At 39.5% G+C, this 20,605-nt stretch overlaps 1 pseudogene; it reads right to left on the reverse strand.

Annotated features, from left to right (window-relative positions):
• Nucleotides 1–12,658: 12,658 nt before the first annotated feature.
• The window catches only part of LOC118635470, a 37,846-nt pseudogene continuing 29,899 nt past the window's right edge, over nt 12,659–20,605 (reverse strand).

Raw genomic sequence — 20,605 nt, forward strand, 5'->3', positions numbered from 1 at the left:
GCTAGCTTCTTGTTATTATTTTAAGCTACCAGCCCAGGCTTACTGGCAGTCTAGGACTTTAATGGCAACTTTCCCATATTCCCTGGAATCCATGAGGCTGCCTTGGGTTCTTTTTATAGCACTATCCCTATCCACTCCCCATTTCATTTCTTTCCATTTTTAAACCAGTGTCTCTATTGGGCCTTCCACTCAGTTCCCATCTCTAGGTAATATGAAACACTAAATTCTCAGTTTATTTGTGGGACAGATATGATTAACACAACTCAAGTCTGTCTACTGAATGGTCATCAACCAATCCTTTCCCACTCTCGTTACCCCTGATGATCCATTTACGTTTTTTCATCACTGCCACACATGATTCTTATCTCCACATCCCTAGTTGTGTGAACTCTCAGAGTCTTCAGGTATCTGATACACAATATCAAAATGCTTTAAAACACACAGTGACAACAGCAACTAGAGTTTCCTTAGGGTAAGATTCTTCAACAGGAACATTTTTGTGAATATCAGCTATTATATTGTGATGTAATGAGATGATGTTATCATGTGATACAGCTAGTCGCTTGATTTTTTTCACATTATTTGACTCCAAAACATCATGTTTTCTTTGTTTCTGTGTTTATTCTTAATAGCTTTTTTCCCTACTTCTTTGCTATTATCAGCTCTCAGCTCTATTTGCTCATGTCATTGTACCTGTCTCCAGCAGCACTGGCCATCTCATCTCCTAATTTTTAGTTTCTAATGAACCATGTTGAAAGAAGTACATAAGCTCCAGATGATGACAACTTATAAACGGCACAGTGCCTGGAATATTATATGTACTAAAATATGTTTTAAAATATTTTAAACTAAATAAAAGAAAACTTTCCTGCTTCAATACATAGAAAGTCTGGATAAAATATAGCACTAGTTCTCCCCATTTTTTTAAAAAGCACAACACTTGACTTGAAAGAAAGACTCACCTAAAATTCCAGATGAGAACACAGAAATGAGAACCAGAGCAGTAAATAGACACTAGTGCCATGAAATCCCACAGGAACTTCAGCCCAGATATAGGCTCCAGTGACTGAAACAGGGGCTTTGACATCTTTCCACACACAGAAGCTGTGGCCTTAGGCCAGTGAAAAGGGAGATCTCAAACTGAGGCACCTTCTTAGAGCCTCAGAAATCTTCCCTGTCCATTAAAAGGGTACACAATTGCTCTGTCTACCAGCTCAGTAAAGCAATAAGAATACTTGCTGTCTATTTGGACCCTAAGCAGGCAAATAAAACAAATACAGGTAGAAAAAAATCAAGAACCTAAGCCTTTATTTCTTATAAATGTGAAGTTTGAGTTAATGCTATTTGTGGGTATAAAAAACTCAAGATTGGCCCGGCTTGTGTGGCTCCGTGGTTGAGCATCAACGCATGCACAAAGAGATCGCTGGTTCAATTGCTGGTCAGGGTACATGCCCAGATTGTGGGCCCAATTCCCAGTATGGGGCATGCAGGAGGCGACCAATCGATGTTCTCTCTCATGGACGTTTCTATCTCTCTTTCCCTCTCCCTTCTTCTCTTAAAAAAAATCAATAAAGAAAAAAAATAAAAATAAAAAACTCAAGATAAGAAATTAACATAGAAACTGGTCCAGGGCCTGGGAGAGACCTTAGAGCCTTGGCAAAAGTAATTATGAAATCACTCTGAAGCTACCAGGACCCCTAAAGAGAGAAACAAAAGATAATGGTAGACTTACAATTAAAATAATCATGAGCTACACAAGGAAATGAACTACCATAAGGAATAGTTGGCAGATGCAACAAAGAGGAAGACTATAGTCTGGCCACAGGAAATAATCGAACATTAAAAAGATAAAAGTATAGATAGACATCATAATTAAATTAAATGGTAATATAAATAAAGAGCAATTTGATTTGAAATGGTAATAATAACAATAAAAACTTTTAAAAGCAGTAATGAAAATTTATAGTGAATTTAACAGCAAAACCTAAGTAAGAGGTAAGTTCTATAAAAATGGGCAGCAGGAAGAGACTAGGAAAGAAAAAGGGAAAGGAACAAGTAAACACTTAAAAGCAGGAATATGGAAGCCTTGCCACTGCACTGAAAGCTACCAGACTATGGGTCCAGGGACCATTTTCTATTTAATCTTGTGTGTCCAATATCTATTCAGCCAGTCCCTAGCATAGAAGATCTCAAAAAGTGCTTGTTAAATGAATACAGTGACAAAATAACAAACTATAGGTAAAATGATTAATGAATAATGCAGAAAAGTGTTCCAGACAGCATTCTAAAATACAGTTTTTCTTTACTCTGTTAAAGCCTAAGATATATACTCAAATTCATTTCATCTTAACAATGGCAGACATTCATGGGCCAAGGCCATTTATAGACATCCACAGACAGCAGACATTTTTGTAGAAAGCATTTTGCAACCAGCCCCAGCTGAATTCATTACTTTGTAGACTATGGCTGTACTGAGAGATACAGTCCAGCCCTGCATGGATTTAAGCAAGCATGCACGGGGACAGAAAGAGCTAAGGCAATAGAAACACAGCTGGGAAAGTCCACGCAGAACAAAGCAGAAGGTCTCTGGTCTGAACATTGCACAGTGGCTAACAGAGGGCAGGAAAGCTCCCTGATCTCAATGGCTTGACTTGTCAGTAGGGACATGTTCAGTTCAACTTCTATCTGGATGAAACTGGTAGCATGTGAACGTTGAATAAAATCAAAGTACAATGAAGCAATAGTTGACAAAAGATAAAGGGGACCTTGTTCCAGAATCAGCCCAATAGTTTCCTTATAGATCTAATGAGAGGAAACTAGCAAGAATACAACAAACAAACAAACAAACAAACAAAACAGCCTGTCATGATGGTTTGAAGTCATGTTTGTGTCTGTGCTTAATTTAACTATTTCTTAAAGTATATATATTTCCACTCCCAATTTAGGATTCAGTTGTTCTCAGTTTATCTTTTAGGTTGTTAGAAAATGCACTGGATTTTTCCAGCCCTCTTCACTCAATAATGTTCCCACTGCTCTTAGATTACTCAAGATGTGAAGCCTTGTAAGTAGTTCCCACAAGTGGAAGCAGCAATATCCTGTCGCTATAGGCAACGCAAAATACATTTTATGAGAAGTTAACACTCCAGGATATCAGAATCAGATGGTCATGTTTCTGTGCCTGTTGCACCCACTCTGGGAAATGAAACATGCCAGATGACTTTCTGATCTTCAGTTTTTCTTTTTATAAAGTTAGGATGAATGGAAGGGGTTATAGGCATGGGTTTGAGCATTAAGTTGAATAGAATTTGAAATGGATTTCCCAGTTACTAATTAAGTGACCTTGCTGAGTTACTTAACTTCTATGAACTCACCTGGAAAATGGGGCTAGAAATATTATTAGTTGATAATAGTAGAAATGATGCAATTCCATGGTGCTGATTTTATGGGGCAGCTGGGCAGAAAAACATGAGATGATATATGTGATTATAACTCTCTGAGTTACTCAAAGCTCCATAAAGACTACTGAAAATACTTAGTTGATTTGATTGGTGCTCAGCCACAGTTAAACTCCTAAGAGAACTTCACTGTTTAAGCAAGATTTTAGGGTTGGGAGAAACAGAAGCCCATGGCAGAATTGCAGAATTTGCAGCACATGCTCCCCTCCCACTTTTTGCCACATCCCAACAAAACAAAAACAAAATCTAACCCAGATCCCAATAAATAGATTCCTCTATGTGCGATAGTGGTATCTACACTTTCAGAGAATACACATGCTCAAATGTGTACCAAAGTTTTAGAAGTTATCACTAGGGCATGTGATTAAGCATTTGTAAGTGTGAACATGTCACAAATTGAAAATGGTAAAAAATTCTTAGCTACTTCTGCCATCAAGAGGAAACATCAATGCCCCACTTATTGCATCTGAACTCACCTTAGTAACTTAGTGAACAGATAGCATGAAGAAGAAATAATGTCCTGGAACTTCCAAGGCTGTCACAAGAAACTTTGCAGCTTCTGCAAGGTCTCAGGATGCTTACTGTGGGGAAGTCAATTACCCTGTAAGGCGTCTGACTGCCCAGATGCTGTCATGCTGCAAAGCACATATGAAGTGACCATACAGAGAGGCCTTGAGACTATATGGAAAAAGAAAGAGAAATGCCCAGCCAGCCCCTAGGCCTTCCAGTCATTCCCAGCTGAGGTCGCAGGCATCTTGAGGTGAAGAGTCAGGTTGTCTCTGCCTAAATTGCAGATTTGAAAACAAAATACATGCTATTGTTGTTTTTAAGCCACTAAGTTTTGGAGTGGTTTGATACATAGCAATACATAAGTAAGAGAAATGTATTTCTTTATCATCTGAATTTTATTTTACAACCGACATGTGTTTCTTTTTTTGGTTCGAAAATAAAAGGGGAAAAATGAAAGAGAAAGTTAAAGGGGAAGAAAGTTTTTTTAACAAGAGAAAGGAAATTTCCTGTACTCTATATCAAAGGCCTCTCCCCTTATGCTATACTTAACTTGGATTGTCACAGGCTACTCAGCTCCTTCTTTAAAAAAAAGGGGGGGGGTCACCATTTAATGCCGTCTGTCATCTCATGGAAAATAGGTTCTGTTCTAAACAGCTGCAAGCATAGGGCAAAGCCCTTCAGAGATTCAGAGACGAGAGCTCACTCTCCTTCCAGATTGATAAATCATTTTTCACATGTTCCCACACTCTTCCATTTGCCATACCACCATCACAAACTGACTTGGTTCAAACCTAGCTAAAAACAAAGAGGAACAAATGTCTTAGAATCTATAACCCCAAATCATCATGGTTCAACTTTGGAGAGGGTCAACCTTCCCTATAAGAATATGGTATTTAGACAACAAGTTGGTTACCAGAGGGAAAGGGGGTGAGGGGAGGTGAAATGGGTACTAAGGGTCAAATATATTGTAACAGATGGAAACTAGACTTTTGGTGGTGAGCACAATACAGTGTGTATATAGATACCAAATTATAATGATACACACTTGAACTTTATATAATGTTATCAACCAATGTTACCTCAGTAAATTTTTTAAAGAAGATGTGGTCTTTAGGTTCTTGGATCAGAAGGGATCTCAGAGAGTCAACTGTAAGATTTTTCATGTCATATTTTGGCTTCTGCCTTCATGAAACAAAAGGCTTTGACTTAATGGTCTTAAAAACCTCCTGTAGTTATGAAGTTTAATGCTTGAAGCTAAAGTAGAAACTCAGTTCTTGCTTTGCAATGTGTCACACAAATTAATAGTGGAAACGTGTTTTCCATGGTGTGATCACAGGCAGAATGCTAAAGCTTCAATGTGACCTAATGGGATATTCTCTCCTTCCACCACTCCCTTTAGTGAATGATCAAAATTCCTGTGCATAAGGAGCTTGTAGGGATAAAAAAATGTCAGCTTGGCATGAACTGTCTTCTCTGAGGGGAATAAAGTGTAGCCACCATTTTCAAAAGGAAGGTATGATATATGTGATATGCTGAAATAAGGAGATCTTGGGAAACGACTTTCACTCTTTCTTAATGGAGAATGGTTTAGTGTTTCTTGGTATCTCTTATACAGGTTATTTTAGATTGTCTACCAGCCATCCCCTTCCACTGACAGCAAAGCAGAAGAAAGCAGCTTTCTGAAAGAATGAACCACTTCCCCACCCCCTTGGTACAAGAATTCCCTCATCAGTTAAATGGAGAATCAGCTCACCCAGTGAATTCTAATGAGGTACTCTGCTTAGCTGTCAGCAGTCCTCCTGCTGAAGAAGACAGGAAGCAAGGACAAGATGGCACACAATGCTCTGAGCAGTTTACCTTCCCATACCAAGGGGCATGAACATTAGAAAAGCTTCCATTATAGCTGGGCTCATAGACAAACCCAGCAATAAGGAACACTGGGCTAAGTTGCCCTGGTCTAAGACTTCAACAAAACAAAGCAGGTATAGAATGGTAATTCTAGAAAATTGATTAAGATTAAGTATTAGTCTAATGAAAGACTAGGCTTAAACATACAACGTATATACAACACCCTTTGGGCGACAGCTCTGAATTGAAATGGGAAACATTTTAACCTTAGTCCTAAGGAAAGCCAGTTGATGCTCTGCTTTGTCATTATTTGAGAAATTGTGGAAACCATTTACAAACATGGCAATGAGAAATCCAGGAACCAGGCTGAAGGCAAAGTGACAGGGGTCCTAGACTGAACTTGGCCATGACTTTTGTCACTTGATAAAAGACAGATACACACTGGGTCTATGCTTCTGAAACAAGTAAAAGGTCAATGCATGGATTACAGAAATAAGCATAGCATATCTTTCAAATGAATCAATTTTTATGATAAATACTTTAGATATTGTTTCTTTTAAATTTGGAAACTGTTTTCCTTTGTTTTGTTTTATCCTCACCCGAGGACATTTTTCTATTTTTTGTTCACTTAGAGTGGGAGGAAGAGAGAGAGAGAGAGGGAGAAACATTGATGTGAAAGTGACACATCGAGTGGCTGCTACCTGCACGACCAGCCAGGGCTGGGAACAAACTGCAACCGAGGTACATGCCCTTAGCGGGAACCAAACCCTGGTCACTCTGGACCGCAGGCTGACGCTCTAACCACTGAGCAAAACCGGCCAGGGCTGTTTCCTTTTTTTACAATCAACCTTGTGAAATACTAGTAGCATAAAACAACAGTTCATGGGTTTTAGTAACTGTGTATACTTGTATAAACACCACCACATTCAAGATAGATAATATTTTCATCATCTTCAAATTTTTTTCTTGTGCTCTTTCACAGTTAATACTCCCTTGAGCCCTAGGAAACCACTGATCTGCTTTCTGTCACTACAAGTAAGATCTGTCTTTTTTAGAGGTTCATATAAATGGAATCATACAGTATGTGCTTTTTTGGGGGGTCTAGCTTCTTTTACTCAGCAAAAGGGCTTTGAGATTTATCCATGTTGTTGTGAGCATTAGTTAATTCCCTTTAATTGCTGAATAGTATTCTATTGTATAAATATAGCAGAATTATTTTAACCATTCTAATGTTGATGAACATATGATTTGTTTCACGTTTTGGCTGTCACAAATAAAGTCACTATGAACATTTGTGTAGAAGTCTTTGTGTGAACATGTTTTCATTTCTCTTGGGTAAATACCTAGGAGCAGGATTGCCAGATCTTACAAGTCTATGCTTAATTTTATAAGAAACTGCCAAACTTTTCCAAAGTGGTTCTAACTAGCAATAATTAATATTAAAACAAATGCAAATGGAGTTATGCCACATCATATATGGAGGTTCTAATCCAATATGCTAACCATAGTCGACTTTGCACAAAAAAATCTCTTAAGACATCCCCTAGAGTACCATACACATATTTTAGGGTATGTGAATCTGTATTGCAACATGTTGGTATACATATATATTGCATATACAATATATACATATATATTTATATATATAAATATATATATATTTTTAGAATAATAGGTAACTATATCAGGTCCAATAATAAAAAGTAGAGATGGCAGAGGTGGAGGAAGGATATAGCTTCACTAATATCTGCTATTTGTGATGGTTCAGAAAAAAATTTGAAGCTTTTGTGCTTTTCTTTTCAAATTTGAGTAATTTACAGGTCTTTTTAAAGAAAAATTTTTCTTTTTTTTGGCTATCCACTCTTGAATAAAAGTATTTAATTAAAATAATGTTCATTACATGCAAACATAAGACCACAGATTCCTCATATTCTAGCTTGTCTACATCTTTGAAGCCCTTAAACATTTACAAATTAATGTAACTGGGACTATAACACTAGTACAACTCTAATTAACGACACTGATTTAAAATAACGGATAATAATGTTTGGCTGAAACTAACTTGCAACTGGCACTAAGAGTATGAGAGGGGACATTGATACCTACACAATCACAGGTCAAACAATGGCTCAATTTTCCCAGTGCTTTGCAAATTATTTTTGAATTACTAGGAAATCTTGGCTCAAACAATGAGCATTTAGGTACAAATGCTTCATTAACATATGAGATCTGCCTTTGTAGTTTTCTTAATGGGCCTACAGAAGTGAAATGGTACTGCTTTAAAAACCTGAAAAATATAGGGGACAGGGACTATGTAGTTTGGTCTCACCATTGTATCCCCAGGAACTGAGGACTGGAGAGAAGGGTAAAAGCCCCAAACAGAAGCTATAAAGTTGAATAATTAAGTCAAAGACTTTAAAAAAAAATGAGACATCTTTTCAAAATAACCAAATATTTAGGGGCAATTAGACAAAATACCAACTTCAAAAATAACTGAAGCTCTCAAATTCCCATTTGGCTTTTGGCAAGTGCAGACACAACAGACACAATCTGCAGCTCTTCTAAGGGGTATGCCTGGGAAAATAATGACGCCTCAAGGACAAGGGGGACATTAATCAAGAAATATAGAGAAAGCCTGGGAATATGACTTTGCTACAGACGTGTGGTTTTTTCAACAAACAAATAGAAGCAATCAAGGAAAATGAACTCAAAACAGAAGACAAAATGTACCTTGTCGTCAAATTTGGAAAGGAAACAAAATCACTTCTGATGGAAGGATGGTCAGTGCAGGGATTTAAGGGACACTAGAAGTGAATACATAAAGATCCCCTAGAATTTAAGCAGAATAGTACATCTTTAAATATTTCCACATACAACCCCTTGCATGGTCAATAAGGTAATTGTGAGCTCCCACTTAAAAAAGAAGAAACCAAGCCTCAAAAATGTTTTATGCTCTTCCTATGTTCATAGGGAGTCAGAAAAGAAGAACTTGAGCTGAGGTCTCCTGCCCATGGTCCATGCTCTTGCCAACATTCTGAAGACCAAAAGTCTAGAGGCAATATACCTAGTGGTTAAGAGCGTGGGGTTGAAACCGGACAACCTGGCCGGGGGGAGGTACCTGATATACCACATCCTCAGCCTCAGTGTCACACTGATTAGATAATTAGATAATACATATGATGGAGTTCAGTGCCTGGCACATAGTCAGCTCTCACTAAATGTAGTTGTTAGAATTTGAAGGGTATATGGATTATGCAAACCAATATAGATGGGAGTGGATGAATTATATATAATCACTGTACTGGGTACCAAAGCATTCTGGGATAGATAGCAGAGTGTAATTTAGAAACAAATTTGGCCTATCAAAAGTGCTGGGGTGCCCAGATGAGGATACTTGGTAGATCAAATCATTGGTCCCAATGTTTCACTACTCTATTTTTATATACCTACAAATACAACCTTGCCATGGCCTCATTGTGGGTGCAGTACTTCCCTGACCCCTGACTTTGGTGCTTCATTGTGTGAATGATGTGAGCCAACAAGATTAACAGATATGACATGAGCAGAGGCTTAAAATAGGCTTTCCCTCTTATACTTCTGATTACCATTAAAAGAACATAGTGTATATTCTGCAGATCCAAGGAGATTGAGAGACAAGAGGAGCAGACCTAAATCCAACCTGTAGCCTGGAACCAAATCCAGCTGAACCCAGCCTGGATCAGCTAACTTCTAGCCAATACACAGACACTTAAGTAAGAAACAAATTATTTTAAGCCATCAGGTTTTAGGGTGGTTTGTTATGCAGCATCGTAGCAATAATTGTCTGAGATAGGTCATGATAGATATGGCAAGGATGGAGAAAGAGAGTTTGATTGTGGCTCTCTTTTGCTGGTATACTACCCTGTTCTCTTCCTATAGTCCCTGCACTAAACACATCGGCATGTACCCCAAATAAGGGCTGCAAGGATTCTTGCCATTCCTCATCCTATAAACAGGACATCTATTTGGATTGTGTTGGGGCAATGCGGGACCCATGTATTAACCATTCCTGGATATGTCCAGTGTAAAAAAAAAAGAGGAATAGAATTTCAAACCTCATCAAATCCTTATCTCCATTTCTTATCACTCTTTCTTAAAATCAGCGGCTCTTCAGAAAAGCACATGCGTAATGTTAACTCTAATGTAGTCTTAGCAGCTCCATCAACCATAAAAAGCTAGAGATGGATTTTCCAGGAGGAGTGATCTGATTTGGATAGCTGTAGCCAAATTTTGAAAAGTATCCTGCAACCATGGGTGATGCATGGATGAAAAATGTTAACTTACCTATCTCTCCTGGCAAGTAGGTAAATGCTAAGGTAAGGCTGGGTGGTAAGAAAAGTGGTAAGGAAAATCTATCTTGTGTTATGAGAAATATGGGACTATTTCTTCCACAAGTTCCTTCCAGAGCATAGAACAATATAGGATGATATACATGACAGAGGCAGAGGTTTTAGTTAGAAAATTTTGTTAGTTAATTTTAAAAAGAATTTAAGGAGAGGGTTTCCCAGTAAGGCAGATGTGTCCCACAGTATTAATACAGTTGAGCAAATATTGGAGGATCATAGGAAATGAGGTTGAATAAATTACATGTTTTATCAGGCGTCTTTGGGCTTTGAAACTGCTGACAGCCCACTGTGGAATATTAAATCTCACATTTCTCAATTTGCCTTTTTATTGATGTTGGGGAGGAGATTGTATATGAAAAATTTTCTTCTCCCAACATTTAGAAAATATTATGTACACATTAACATATGTATAAATATTTATTTTTAAGTGTTTCTTTGGCTGGGTTCCCCCAGAATCTGACCCTGAAACAAGGATTTGGGTACACATAGCTTACTCGGGAAGCAACTTCAGGAAGCACTGGTTGGGAATGGGGACAGTGAGATTGATAGAGAAAAAGAGCCAGTATAGGGCTCATTAATGACCACAATGAAAAATCAGGTTACAGCCCTGTTAGGGACCTCTGGGTGACTGTCCTACCAGAGAGGTGAGAAGCTAAGGCACTTACAATTCATACCCATCCAATATTGGCTGAGGGGTGTTCCCAAGCTGGTAAGGCCCTAGTACTCCCAGTCTGTTCCACCGGCAGGACCTGCAAGGAAACCTTCAGGTGGAGAGCCTGTGGTACATGTAAGTAGGATGTCATTGTCACATATAGAACTGTGAGTGGGGACATAGGCCAGCCACCAACTGTGTGTGCTATAAAGTGCATATTTTAAATCTATGCGTCAATGAGAAAATAATTATATGTTAGGTGAAATCTTACAAAGACATTTACTTGTCTAGCCCACAAGTATGTTCTTTTGCATCACTCTTCGAATCAGATTTTAATGGCAAAAATCTCTTAGTTTCTGAATGAGGAAGGAGTCCTGAGAAGAGCCAAGGTAGCCCAGGAGAATGAGAAAGCAGATATTTATAACCAGAGCCTACATATTTCAATGTTTTAACAGAAAGAAAGGCTGTCCCCATCTGCATCTACTGACTATCAGCCCCGAATTATACTTACCACAGACACACAAGAAAGTGGTGCATCTGCTCACTTCAAACCTTTCCCCACCAGGATGCCTCTGGGAGGGTTGTGGCTAACACAGGCTCAGACTTACCTTCCCAGAGGGGAAAGACATCGCAGAGTTTGAAAGATAAATGGCCCCAAGACAGGGTCAAGGAAGTCTTCATGAAACCAGCTAGGTATTTTAGCCTTTTTTGGTTGATTGAGTCCATTATAACTCTGATAAAAACCATGGATTCTCTCCCCTGAAAACAAACCCATATGCACAAAATAGTGTCTATTATTTTAAGAGCCCCACAAGTCACCTGAAGCCCCTCTATTGATCCTGGATTAAGGTACAAGGTGACAGGAAATACTCAAATTGCGTTTATTGTGATTTGGGACATTTTCAGAAAGAATTTTCAAGTTTTCAAAACTTCCACTAGAAAGGGTCCCTTCTTATTAATATGATCTGTCTCCTACTGGCAGGTCTCATCTTAGGTGTACAACTGCAGCAAGCCCAAAGCCTCAAGTAGCAGGAAAGATTCCAGATGCTAATTCATGATTACATCCAATAGGTTTCTTTCGATTCCCATTTAAACCACAAACTCTGCCTAGCCAAACTAGGTCAATCAATACCACAGAAAGGTTATCTTAAATTAGAAAGTAGCTGGGACCAAGGAACATGCCTAATCAATTAGGTATCTTATAGGAAAGACTGAAGCATTAGAAGTAATGACAGTGGCAGGGATCTAGACTCAAAATAGAGGTCTTTTCCATCCCTGACCCATTATTTAGAAAGTTGTTTAGGGAATCCAGTAGGGCAGAAACAAAAATGTAACTCAGGGAGTCAAGAAGACGTCGTACCATATCCCTGTGGACCCCTAATTCTCTGTGACCTTGGGAAAGTTAGGCCATCTCTCCAATCCTCACTTTTCACACGTGTATAGTGGCTACTTCTTTTCTTATATGGTTGTTGTGGGAATTCAAATGAGAAATGAAAGTACCTGGCATCTCTTTTGCCTTCATTTCAGTGAATCTTGGTTCTAATTCCCTTATTATAACAGTCATGTCCTGAAATAGCATAATGATACTCAGATTTTACAAAAATTACTTTTTCAATTATTCCTGTGTTCGTATGTTGTTGAAGAACTCTTTATACTGGTCAGATTCAATTACCACAAGTATCTCTGGAAGACAATCTCTACATTGAAAAGAGCTCTAAGTCTGTTGATAATCTTTTTTTCAGCATCCAAAACTTTTTTTAATAACAAGGCAGGATCTGGGGTTAGTTTTCCTAGCCGGGGCTGGTCCGTCAGCCTCCTGTGTGTTCAAACTTCCAGCCTTTAGAAGGTAACTAAGGTTCGGTGTGGCTGTGAAGGGTTTCTGGGGCCTTGCCGAAGTGCCTGTATATCTCTCAACCCTATTGAGTACCAGAAAGCAAAACAATGTGACAGCCCTTGGGGGAATCCAGGGCCAGCTAGTCAAAAGTGAAGATCATGCCCTGGGCCTTGAGGATGCTGCTCCAGCATGGCTGTCACGTTAAGTACACACACCTTCAGTTTCTGCACCTCCTGGATACACACATCATCAGTTATAAATCCTACAACCACAGTGGGTTTGCCCACCTGAACAGGAAGCTTCATCTTCCAGATCATCTGGGAAAGAAAGAGAGGCAGTAAATTGGTGCAACTTGTGAACAACTCTTCAGCACCACTTGGTTGAAGGTGGAGTTGGTTTTTCTGGCCAAAAACATACATAGCTTGAACAACTTTAGGTAGATGTTCTGGCTCATGGGCTCTTTGCACCGAACTTTTTGGTCTTTGTTTTGGCAGGTAGGTATTGACTCTCATGATGGTACCTTCTGACCCTGATATCTGTTTATTGGAACCTTCAGTTATCAAATTAAAGAACCATAGAAACACATGGGTCGGAGCAAAGAAGTAATCTAATCCAACCCTTAATTTTACAGTGAGGGAGGTGATGCCCAGGGTGGTCTTGTTCAAGTTACACAGCTACTTAGTGACCAAATGAGAAATGGGATCTAGATCTCCAGATTCCCAATTCTGTGGTTTCTCTACTATATCATGAATTTTGTACTAATAAAACTAAAGTACAAGATAAAGAAAAATTAAAATTTCTTGGAATTCAATATGATATGATGTTAGTTTGATCTGTAATATTCTATTTTTAATTAATTTATTTTTATTACAGATGTTTCTCCTTTTCCCCCCACTGATTCTCCCCTCCTCCTCCCCCACCCTGCCTTGTCCCCAGTTTTGTTGTCCATGTCCATTGCTCATGCATACATGCATATAAGTTCTGTGGTTTATCTCTCCCCCCGCCACCTCTTCTGGGGATTGTCAGTCTGTACCCCACTTCCACGTCTCTGGGACTACCCCATTCCTCAGACTATTATGTTCACTATATTCCGCAAATAAGAGAGATCATATGATACTTGTCTTTCTCTGGCTTGTTTCACTTAGGATGATACTTTCCAGGTCCTTCCATGTAGTCTCAAAAGATAAGAGATCTTTCTTTCTTACAGCTGCATAGTACTCCATTGTGTATATGTACCACAGCTTCTTTATCCATTTGTTTACTGATGGCCATTTGGACTGTTTCCAGATCTTAACTATTATAAATAGTGCTGCTATGAACATGGCGGTACATATATTCTTTCTGATTGGTGTTTCAGCCTTCTTAGGGTATATTCCTATAAGTGGGATCACTGGGTTAAAATGAAGTTCAATTTTTAATTTTTTGAGGTAACACCATATTGTTTTCCATAGTGGCTGCACCAGTCTGCATTCCCACCACCAGAGTACTAGAGTCCCCTTTCTCCACACCCTCAACAACACTTACTGTTTGAGGATTTGTTGATGGCGGCCATTCTCACAGGTGTGAGGTGATACTTCATTGTTGTTTTAATTTGCATCTCTCTGATGATAAGTGATGTTGAGCATTTCTTTATATGTCTCTTAGCCATTTGTCTGTCCTGTTTGGAAAGATTTCTATTTAATTCCTTTGCCCATTTTTTAAATTGGGTTTTTTGTCTTCTTTTGTTGAGTTGTATGAGCACTCTCTATATATTGGAGATTAACCCCTTATTTGATATATCATTGGCAATTATGCTTTCCCATACAGTGGGTTGCCTTTGCATTTTGATGATTGTATCTTGCTGTGCAAAAGCTTTTTAGTTTGATGTAGTCCCATGTGTTCATATTCTCCTTTGTTTTTGTTGCCTTAGGTGATGTATCAGTGAAAATACTGCTGCGTATGATGTCTGAAATTTTGTTGCCTACAGTTTCTTCTAGGATTTCTATAGATTCATGAGTCACCTTTAAATCTTTTATCTATTTTGAGTCTATTGTTGTGTAAGGTGTAAGTTGATGGTCTAGTTTCATTTTTTTGCATGTAGCTGTCCAATTTTCCCAACACCATTTAATAAAGAGGCTGTCTTTACTCCACTGTTGCTCTTGCCACCTTTGTCAAATATTAATTGAGCATATTGCCTTGGGTCCATTTCCAGGTTCTCTGTTCTGTTCCACTGGTCTATATGCCTGTTCTTGTGTCAGTACCAGGCTGTTTTGATTACAGGGGCTTTGTAGTATAACCTGAAATCGGGTAATGTGATCCCTCCAACGCTGTTCTTCTTTTTTAAGATTGCTGTGGCTATTTGAGGACTGTTTTGGTTCCATATGAACTTTTGAAGTATTTGTTCTAGTTCTGTGAAGTATGTCGTTCGTATTTTGATGGGGATTGCATTGAATCTATAGGTTGCTTTGGGTAGTACAGACATTTTAATGATGTTAATTCTTGCAATCCATGAACAAGGTATGTGCTTCCACATTTTTATATCTTCCTGTATTTCTTTTTCCATTGACCTGCAGTTTTTGCGAATAGGTCCTTTATTTCTTTGGTTAAGTTTATTCCTAGGAATCTTAATTTTTTGCTGCTATGGTAAATGGGATTGTTTTCTTAGTTTCTCTTTCTGTGAGATCATCATTGGTGTATAAGAATGCCGTCGATTTCTTGATGTTCATTTTGTATCCTGCTATTTTCCAAATTCATTTATGAAGTCTAGTAAATATTTGATGCAGTCTTTTGGGTTTTCTATGTATAGTATCATGTCATCTTCCAATAATGACAGTTTCACTTCCTCCTTTCCAGTTTGGATCCCTTTTATTTTTTTCTTCCTGTCTGATTGCTGTGGCTAAGATTTCCAGTATTATGTTAAATAAGAGTGGTGAAAGTGGGCATCCTTGTCTTGTTCCTGTTCTTAAGGGAAATGCTTTTAATTTTAGCCCATTGAGTATGATGTTGACTGTAGGTTTTTTTATATATGGCCTTTATTATGTTAAGATATGATCCTTCTATTCCCTGATTTCTGAGCGTTTTTATCAGAAATGGGTGCTGGATTTTGTCAAATGCTTTTTCATATGATCATATGATTTTTATCTTTAATTTTGTTTATGTGGTGGATCACATTTTATTGATTTAAAGATATTGTATGGGCCCTGGCCGGTTTCGCTCAGCGGTCAGAGCGTCAGCCTGCGGTCCACAGAGACCCGGGTTCGGTTCCCGCTAAGGGCATGTATCTTGGCTGCAGTTTGTCCCTGGCCCTGGTTGGGTCGTGTGGGTGGCGACCACTCGATGTGTCCCTTTCACATTGATGTTTCTCTCTCATCCTCTCTCTCCTTCCCTCTCTATCTGAGTAAAAAATGGAAAAATGTCCTCGGGTGAGGATAAAAAAAAAAAAGAAAAAAGATATTGTATGAGCCTTGCATCCCTGGGATGAATCCCACTTGGTTATGGTGAATAATTTTTTTTGATGTATTGCTGGATCCGATTTGCTAGTATTTTCTTCAGGATTTTGGCATCTATGTTCATCAGGGATATTGGCCTGTAGTTTTCTTTCTTGGTAGTGTCTTTTTCTGGTTTGGAATTAGAATTATTTTGACCTCAAAAAACAAGTTTGGAAGTCTTCCTTCTTGAATTTTTTGAAATAGTTTGAGGAGAATGGGTATTAGTTCTTCTTTGAATGTTCGGTAAAATTCCCCTGTGAAGCTGTTCGGGCCTGGGCTTTTGTTTGCTGGGAGAGTCTTGATTACATCTTTAATCTATTTTGTTGTTGTTGGTCTATTCAAGTTTTCTACCTCTTCTTGGTTCAGTTTTGGAAGACTATGTGTTTCTAGAAATTTGTCCATTTCACTTAGATTGTTGAATTTGTTGCGTATAATTTTTCATAATATTTGTAAACAATTTTTTGTTTTCTGTAGTGTCAATTATTATTTCTCCTCTTTCATTTTTGATTTTGTGTATTTGGGTTCCCTCTCTTTATTTCTTGGTGAGTCTAGCTAAGGGTCCATCAATCTTGTTTATTTTTTCAAAGAACCAGCTCTTTGTTTCATTGATCCTTTGAAATTTTTTTTTTTTTTTTTTTTTGGTCTCCATGTCATTTATTTCTGCTCTGATCTTTACTATTTCCTTCCTTCTACTTGCTCTGGGGTTTTCTTTGTGTTTGCTTTCTAGTTTTTTAAGTTGTGAGGTTAGATAGTCTATTAGAATTTTTTTTTTTGCTTCTTGAGATAGGTCTGTAGTGCTATGAACTTCCCTCTCAGAACTGCTTTCGCTGCATCCCATAGATTCTGTGTTGTTGAGTGTTCATTTTCATTGGTTTCCAGGAAGTTTTTAATTTCTTCCTTGACCTCCATGGTATCCCATTCATTGCTCAACAACATGCTATTTAGCGTCTATGTGTTCAAATGTCTTTGCATGTTCTTGTTGCAGTTGAGTTCTAGTTTCATGCCATTGTGATCTGAGAAGATGCTTGATATGATTTCAATCTTCTTGAACTTGTAGAGACTTAGTTTGTGTCCTATCATGTGGTCTACCTTTGAGAATGTCCCATGTACACTTGAGAAGAATGTGAATTCTGCAGTTTTGGGATGTAATTCTCTGTAGATATCTATTAAATCCATTTGATCTAGTGCTTCATTTAGAGTCCGTGTTTCCTTGTTAATTTTTTGTCTAGAGAATTTATCCAATGATGTCAGCGGGGTTTAGAACTCTCCTGCTATGATTGTATTGCTATTGATTTCTCCTTTGAAGTCCTCCAGAAGATTTTTTTTTTTTTTATCCTCACACGAGGACATTTTTCCATTTTTTTGTTCAGGTAGAGTGGGAGGGAGAGAGAGGAACAGAAAGAGAGAGAAACATCGACGCGAAAGGAACAGATCGAGTGGTTGCCACCCACACAACCAACCATGGCCGGGGACAAACTGCAACTGAGGCACGTGCCCTCAATGGGAACCGAACCCCGGTCTCTCCAGACCGCAGGCCGACGCTGTAACCGCTGAGCCAAACCGGCCAGGGCCAGAAGATTTTTAATATATGTTGGTGCTCCTATATTGGGTGCATATATGTTTACCAAGGTTATATCTTCTTGTTGGATAGATTCTTTCAATATTAAGTAGTGGCCTTCTTTTTCTCTAGATATGGTCTTCATTTTGAAATCTACTTTATTATATTGCTACACCAGCTTTATTTTTGCTTTCTGTTTGCTTGGAAGATTTTTTTCCATCCCTTCACTTTCAACCTAAGTGAATCTTTTGTTGTGAGGTGGGTCTCTTGTAAACAACATATATGTGAGTCGTGCTTTCTTATCCAGTCAGCTACTCTGTGTCATTTTATCAGAGCATTCAAGCCATTCACATTTAAGGTGATAATTATTATGTACTTATTTATTGCCATTATTGTTTAATATGGTTATATTTTTCTTTTTATTTCTTCTACTAATTACAGCAGTCTTTTTTGCATATCTTGCAGTGTGGGTTTGGTGTTAATATATTCCTTTTTTTTTTTTTTTTTTTTGTCTGGAAAGCTCTTTATTTGACCTTCTGTTTTGAATAATAGCCTTACTGGATAGAGTAGTCTTGGATTCAGATGCTTGTTTTTCCTGACCTTGATTACTTCATGCCACTCCCTTCTGGCCTCTAGTGTTTCTGTTGAGAAGTCAGCTGAGATTCTTATGGGGTTTCCTTTGTAGGTAACCTGTTGTTATCTCTTGCTGCCTTTAGTATTCTCTCTTTGTCTTTAATTTTCATTAGTATGTGTCTTGGTGTGGGCCTGTTTGAGTTCATCTTACTTGGGGCTTTCTGTGCTTCTTGAACTTGAATGCCTTCTTCCTTCACCAAGTTAGGAAAGTTTCTGTTTCTATTTCTTCAAATATATTCTCTAATCCTTGCCCATTTTCTTCTTCTTGGGGGAATCCTATGATGCAAATGTTATTATGTTTCCAGTTGTCCCACAGTTCTCTTAAGCTGTCTTCTTGTTTTTCAATTTTTTTTTCCTTTTGGTTTTCTGATTGGTTGATTTTTTTCTACTCTCTCTCCTAATCCACTGATCCAGTCCTCAGCTTCCTCTACTCTGCTGTTTAGTCCTTCCAATGTGTTCTGAATTTCTGCTATGTCCTTCATTTCCACTTGGTTGGTTTTCAATGTTTCTATATCTTTACTCATGGTGCTGATGTCTTTACTCATGCTGTGGAGCTTTCTCAAGATCATGGCTCTCAACTCTACCTCTGATAATTTGCTCAACTGCATTTCATTGATCTCATCTTCAATAGAGTTCTCCTGTTCTTTCATTTGGGATTTGTTTCTTTGTTTCACCATTTTGGCTATCTCAGTGAGTTTTGGAATCTGCCAAATTTTCCCTGTGGGTGTTGGTGTCCTCTACTGGGTTTGGATGAGCCTAGGTGGGCCCAGGGTAAACACCACTGTCAAGTCTTACTTTCCTGGGTAGCTTTGCAAGCCCAGGAAAGTTCAGTTATCCTCTGGCTTTTCCCTGGTGGCTAGTAGTCTCAGTTTCTCAGTGCCTTGGAATGTAGCCCTGGTGTTCTGCATAAGAGGATTTCCAGAGGGTGGGATAAATGCTGGTTGTTAATGAGTCTCAATTTGCATTTCTTTGCCTCACCTAGGAAAGGCTGAACTTCCGGGGGGCGGGGGGGAGCTGCTGATTTTTCCCACAGCTCTGGCAAGGAGCACACTGGCCACAGTCCTTTGTGGCTGCAACTCAGTAAAAACTCTGAGTGCCCTCCAAATCCCGGGTGTCCCCACAGAGTTTCAGCCCAGTCTGCCCTCCCTCTGCCATAGCCCCCAGGCGAGTGGCTGTGGCTATTTTAGCACACTGTCCAGGACCTCTGCGCTGTGGAGAAGGCTTGGTCTCTATTCCCCAAGGGTGCTGCTCACAAGACTGCTGCTGTCCCTGGGCTCCCAGCCCACCACCCTCTCAAGCCTCCTCAGTTCCTACCAGAGTCCCTGGTTATATGGTCCTGTCCTGCTGCTTTTATGTTGCTTTTTTTCCTGAGGATTTATCTTTATGTTAGTTGTAATTCTTGTTTGGTCCTGGGAGATCGTCTGTGTAGATTCTATTCACTCCACCTCCATTTTCACATCCTCTAAGCCTATCTTGTGCACAGCTGGGTCCCACAGGCCTTTCTGGTGTCCCCACACCCTGCTGGTCACCCAGGTAACTGGATCGCACAGTCCCTTTGTGGACCAGGCTCTATGCCTATGTTATGGGCTGCTGAGTCACACAGGCCTCTCTGGTGCTTCAGCACCCCACAGGTGTCATGGGTCACTGGATTGCACAGTCCCTGCTGGGTTGCACAGGCCTCTCTAGTGCCCCTGCACCCTGCAGTTCCCATGGGTAAGCAACTGGATTGCACCAGTCTGTCTAGGGCTCTGGCTTCCCACTGCTCTTGTGAGCTTGTGGACCAAATAGGCCTCTGGAGCCCTAAGTCCCGCTGCTGGCGGCTTGGGGATGCTTCTGTCCTATGGGGTTCAACTAAAGGATGCTCAGCCTTTGCTGTAGTTTTTGGGGATGGGTCTCAGCTGCTGGTCTGTGCTTCTGTTGCCTAGGGATGGATGTCTACTCCCCAGCCTCTGTTGCTGGGGGTATATCTCAACTCTGATCAGGCTGCTACTATGGGGGATGGTGCTGGGCTCGTGGCTGTCCGTGGCTTCCACGACCAGCACCTTGGGAGCTCCACTACTGTGCACTGGTCTGTGTTGACACAGGGTGTCCACTGGTCCAATGGTGCCAGGGCTGGTGGGCTCAGGTTGTTGGGTCCTAGCTGCTCCCACTCCTTCCTCCCAGGGAAGACCCGGGATCTTCCAAAATGGTGGGACCTCCCCATGGCACAGGGAGAAGCGCCCTGAAGGGCCACTTACCATGGTAGCCGGCTGCTCCATCCACA

Source organism: Molossus molossus, unplaced genomic scaffold, assembly GCF_014108415.1.
Source record: "Molossus molossus isolate mMolMol1 unplaced genomic scaffold, mMolMol1.p scaffold_m16_p_2, whole genome shotgun sequence".
Classification (NCBI taxonomy): Eukaryota; Metazoa; Chordata; class Mammalia; order Chiroptera; family Molossidae; genus Molossus; species Molossus molossus.